The 5,965-nt window shown below is 38.3% G+C and overlaps 1 protein-coding gene across 1 annotated transcript in view; it reads right to left on the bottom strand.

Moving 5' to 3' along the window:
* KCTD1 (potassium channel tetramerization domain containing 1) overlaps window positions 1-5,965 on the bottom strand; it is a 212,169-nt gene that overhangs the window by 181,288 nt on the left and 24,916 nt on the right. The gene's annotated exons all lie outside the window — the stretch shown is intronic.

The following is a 5,965-nucleotide window of genomic DNA, read 5'->3' as shown; positions in this document are numbered from 1 at the left end:
TTCAACATAGAAGATATTCCTAATAAAATTCTAACTAAAATATGATTACAGGAAACTGCTTAACTATAATAAAAAATATCTCCAAAAAACTCTCCTCCAAATATCTTAATGGCAACATTAAAATTATTTCATTTAAAATCAAGATCTAGACAGGAAAGTCTGTTATGACAGTTTGTCTTGGGAGACCTAGTGAATGAAATTTTTAAAAATGAATTACAAGTAAATACTTGAAAGGAAATGAATACCAGATATTTTTACTGACAATATGAATTTCCAACAGATCCTATTTTTTAAAGCACTAAAATTAATAAGAGAATTTAAGAAAAGGAGTATATTAAATAAATACACGCAAAATATTAGCTTTTATTTATTCTAACAATAAACATGTAGAAATGGAAAAGGGAAAATATTTTATTCATTAAACAGTAAGTAAAAATATCAAGGAATACAGTTAATAATAAAAGTACTAATCTTGTTAAGGGTTATAAAATAAAGCTGAACAAATGGAAATATATATTGCCTTTTTAATGAGAAGGTGAAATATCACAAAATTATTAATTCTCCCCCATGTATATAATGTCATTATCATTACAGTTGCTGGCTTTTTTTGTTTGTTTGTTTGAGTTGAGGAAGAGAAAGGATAAATAGTTTTAAACTTTATATGAAAGAATAAATGTTCAAGTATATAAAAAAAACCAGTAACAAGGGAATTGCCTTACCAGGCATCAGAGTATATTATTAAGTTATTATGAAATAAACATGGTATTGGTGTGAAATGAGACCTAGTTCAGCGGAAAAGAAAATCCAGAAATAATCTTGTATATGAGAATTTAATATATATTATACATCAAATATGGTAGCTCAATTTATTGGGAAAATAAATTATTTTTAAAAGGATACCACTATAACTGCTATCAGAAATAAAATAAATTCTTACTTTATACCATATACTAATATATATTCCCCAGAGATTAATCTTCATAGTAAACAGCAAAACAGAACAAAATATTGCCTTAATATCTAGGAGGCTTTGTGTGCAGTCTAGGGAGAAGGAAACTGTAACAAAATTGGAAAACCAAGAGACCATAAAAGAAAAGATATATCTGACCACATTAAAAATGTTTATGGTAAAAGACATAAACAAACTCAAAACTCAAATGATTGATTTGTGAAAAAAATACTTGTAATGACAAATCAATTTATATTTTTATTAGTTCATATAGTATAGAAACTAATTGTGTGGAAATTAATGACAGAAATTATACAAGGGTTAATTTAATTTATATAACATGGAAATATTTTATAAGTTGGCAACTCAATAGAAAACTGATCAAAAAATATGAAAAAGCAATTTATAGAAAGCACAAATCCAGATAGGTAACAAACATACAAAAAGCTGCTTGAATTTACCATATTTGTGTATGGTGTTCAGTTGTGTTCGACTATCTGCGACCCCATGGACATTAGTCCCCCAGACTCCTCGGTCCATGGGATTTTCCAGGCAAGAATACTGGAGTGCATTGCCATTTTCTTCTCCAGGGGATCTCCCTGACCCAAGAATCGAACCTGAGTCTCCTACAGTGCAAGTGGATTCTTTACTGCTGAGTCACCAGGGAAGCTAATGATATGTCTAAAGTTGTGCACTTGTGTATTTAAAATTTATATTCATAGAGGACTATAAAAGAAAATTCTGGCCTTTTTGTACATATTGATGTTTTAAATTTGATCACTGGATTGAACTAGACCTTTGGAACTATATATTTGAACTACATCATACTGGTCTTCTTTATTTTCACTTGAAAATAAAGTAAATTGAACTTTCAGTTCAGTTCAGTCGCTCAGTTGTGTCCGACTCTTTGAGACCCCATGAATCACAGCACGCCAGGCCTCCCTGTCCATCACCAACCCCCGGAGTTCACGCAGACTCACGTCCATCGAGTCAGTGATGCCATCCAGCCATCTCATCCTCTGGCGTCCCCTTCTCCTCCTGCCCCCAATCCCTCCCAGCATCAGAGTCTTTTCCAATGAGTCAACCCTTCGCATGAGGTGGCCAAAGTACTGGAGTTTCAGCTTTAGCATCATTCCTTCCAAAGAAATCCCAGGGCTGATCTCCTTCAGAATGGACTGGTGGGATCTCCTTGCAGTCCAAGGGACTCTCAAGAGGCTTCTCCAACACCCCACAGTTCAAAAGCATCAATTCTTCGGCACTCAGCCTTCTTCATCGTCCAACTCTCACATCCATACATGACCACAGGAAAAACCATAGCCTTGACTAGACGGACCTTTGTTGGCAAAGTAATGTCTCTGCTTTTGAATATGCTATCTAGGTTGGTCATAACTTTCCTTCCAAGGAGTAAGCGTCTTTTAATTTCATGGCTGCAATCACCATCTGGAGTGATTTTGGAGCCCAGAAAAAAAAGTCTGACACTGTTTCCACTGTTTCCCCATCTATTTCCCATGAGATGATGGGACCGGATGCCATGGTCTTCGTTTTCTGAATGTTGAGCTTTAAGCCCACTTTTTCACTCTCCACCTTCACTTTCATCAAGAGGCTTTTTAGTTCCTCTTCACTTTCTGCCATAAGGGTGGTGTCATCTGCATATCTGCGCTTATTGATATTTCTCCCACCAATCTTGATTCCAGCTTGTGTTTCTTCCAGTCCAGCGTTTCTCATGATGTACTCTGCATACGAGTTAAATAAGCAGGGTGACAATATACAGCCTTGACGTACTCCTTTTCCTATTTGGAACCAGTCTGTTGTTCCATGTTCAGTTCTAACTGTTGCTTCCTGACCTGCATATAGATTTCTCAAGAGACAGGTCAGGTGGTCCTCTCTATTTTACAGGGAAGAAAATAAAGCTTGCCCAAATGAACACAGGGAAGAAGTTGCAACATGAGTTTGAACCCAGGCAGACTAACTCCACAAGCCACACACACAGTTCTCAGCATTTGTTAAATGTTTTCTGAGAGTTTAGCAGAAGTGACTGAGGCACACATCTTGGGGAACAATTTAAAGAGATGCTGAGAAATTCAGAAAGCAGGAGAAATAATATTTCAAAAATAATTCACACTGAACAAAAATATCAAAATTTTCTGTAAAGACAGGACCCCACCCTGCACTTGCCTCTCACAGCTCTGCTCACCTCACCCTAATCCCAGTTCCATGGGATCTTGCCTTTATTGAAAAATTTGATACTTTGCTTTATTCTTACAGTAATTTGGGCCAATTACATTAATATTGCTTTCAGTTCAGTTCATTCGCTAAGTCGTGTCCAACTCTTTGCGACCCCATGGACTGCAGCACGCCAGGCCTCCCTGTCCATCACTAACTGTGGAGTTTACTCAAACTCATGTCCATTGAGTCAGAGATGCCATCCAACTATCTCATCCTCTGTTGTCCCCTTCTCCTGCCTTCAATCTTTCCCAGCATCAGGGTCTTTTCAAATGAGTCAGTTCTTCTCATCAGGTGGCCAAAGTATTGAAGCTTCAGCATCAGTCCTTCCAATGAATATTCAGGACTGATTCCCTTAGGGATTGACTGGTTGGATCTCCTTGCAGTCCAAGGGACTCTCAAGAGTCTTCTCCAAAACCACAGTTCAAAAGCATCAAATCTTCAGCACTCAGCTTCCTTTATAGTCCAACTCACATCCATACATGACTACTGGAAAAACCATAGCTTTGCCTAGACGGACTTCCGTTGGCAAAGTAATGTCTCTGCTTTTTAATAAGCTGTCTAGGTTGACCATAACTTTTCTTCCAAGAAGCAAGTATCTTTTAATTTCATGGCTGCAGTCACCATCTGGAGTGATTTGGGAGCCCCCAAAATTAAAGTCTGACACTGTTTCCGCTGTTTCCCCATCTATTTGCCATGAAGTGATGAGACCAGATGCCATGATCTTAGTTTCCTGAATGTTGAGCTTTAAGCCAAATTTTTCACTCTTCCTCTTTCACTTTCATTAAGAGGCTCTTTAGTTCTTCTTCACTTTCTGCCATAAGGGTGGTGTCATCTGCATATCTGAGGTTACTGATATTTCTCCAGGCAGTCTTGATTCCACCTTGTGCTTCCTTCAGCCCAGCGTTTCTCATGATGTACTCTGCATATAAATATGCAGGGTGACAATATACAGCCTTGATGTACTTCTTTCCCAATTGAGACTTGTTCCATGCACAGTTCTAAAGGTTGCTTCCTAACGTGCATACAGATTTCCCAAGAGGCACGTCAGATGGTCTGGTATTCCTATCTCTTGAAGAATTTTCCAGAGTTTGTTGTGGTCCAGACAGTCAAAGGTTTTGTCATAGTCAATAAAGCAGAAGTTGATGTTTTTCTAGAACTCTCTTGCTTTTTCAATGATCCAGCGGATGTTGGGAATTTGACTCTGGTTCCTCTGCCTTTTTTAAATCCAGCTTGAACATCTGGAAGTTCAGGGTTCATGTACTACTGAAGCCTGGCTTGGAGAATTTTAAGCATTACTTTACTGGCGTGTGAGATGAGTGCAACTGTGTGGTAGTTTGAGCATTCTTTTTTTTTTTTAGTTTGAGCATTCTTTGGCATTGCCTTTCTTTGGGATTGGAATGAAAATTGACCTTTTCCAGTCCTGTGGCCACTGCTGAGTTTTCCAAATTTGCTGGCATATTGAGTGCAGCACTTTCACAGCATCATCTTTCAGGATTTGAAATAGCTCCACTGGAATTCCATCACCTATACTAGCTTTGTTCATAGTGATGCTTCCTAAGGCCCACTTGACTTTGCATTCCCGGATGTCTGGCTCTAGGTTGGTGATCACACCATCATGATTATCTCGGTCGTGAAGATCTTTTTTGTACAGTTCTTCTGTGTATTCTTGCCACCTCAATATCTTCTATTTCTGTTAGGTCCATACCATTTCTGTCCTTTATTGTGTCCCATTTTTGCATGAAATATTCCCTTGGTATTTCTAATTTTCTTGAAGATATCTCTAGGCTTTCCCATTCTATTGTTTTCCTCTATTTCTTTGCATTGATCCCGGAGGAAGATGAGTCTTAACAATCTTATCTCTCCTTGCTGTTCTTTGGAACTCTGCATTCAAATGGGTATGTCTTTCCTTTTCTCCTTTGCTTTTCATTTCTCTTCTGTTCACAGCTATTTGTAAGGCCTCGTCACACAACCATTTTGTCTTTTTGCATTTCTTTTTCTTGGAGATGGTCTTGATCCCTGCCTCTTGTACAATGTCACGAACCTCTGTCTGTAGTTCTTCAGGCACTCTTTCAGATCTAATCCCTTGAATCTATTTGTCACTTCCACTGTATAATCATAAGGGATTTGATTTAGGTCATACCTGAATGGTCTAGTGGTTTTCCCCTACTTTCTTCAATTTAAGTCTGAATTTGGCAATAAGGAGTTCATGGTCTTGGCCACAGTCAGCTCCTGGTCTTGTTTTTGCTGACTGTATAGAACTTTTCCATCTTTAGCTACAAAGAATATAATCAACCTGATTGACCATCTGGTGATGTCCAGATGTAGAGTCTTCTCTTGTAATATTGCATTAGGATATTATTTATCTTGATTATTAGGGTTTTTAAAAAATATTTATTTATTTGGTTGCTCTGGGTCTTAGCTGCAGCATGCAGAATCTTGAGTTGCAGTATTTGAGATCTAGTTCCCTGACCAGGGATCGAACCTAGGCCTCCTGCATTGGGAGGGCAGAGCCTTAGCCACTGGACCACCAGGGAAATCTCAGCTATTGAGGGTTTTCTTGGTACTTGTTTATTATTTTTTAAAACTTTTAAAATATTTATTTATTATTTTTTCAATTTTTAATTTTGGGTTTCCCTGGTGGCTCAGACGGCAAAGAATCTGCCTGCAATGCAGGAGACCTGGGTCAATCCCTGGGTCGGGAAGATCCCCTGGAGAAGGGAATAGCAACCCACTCCAGTATTCTTGCCTAGAGAATACTTGCCTGTCAGGCTTCTCTGTCCATGGGGTTGC

The sequence above is a fragment of the Bos taurus genome, chromosome 24 (assembly GCF_002263795.3).
Source record: "Bos taurus isolate L1 Dominette 01449 registration number 42190680 breed Hereford chromosome 24, ARS-UCD2.0, whole genome shotgun sequence".
Lineage (NCBI taxonomy): Eukaryota > Metazoa > Chordata > Mammalia > Artiodactyla > Bovidae > Bos > Bos taurus.
Note: the sequence above shows the minus strand (reverse complement) of the source record. Positions and strands in the feature narration are given on the sequence as shown.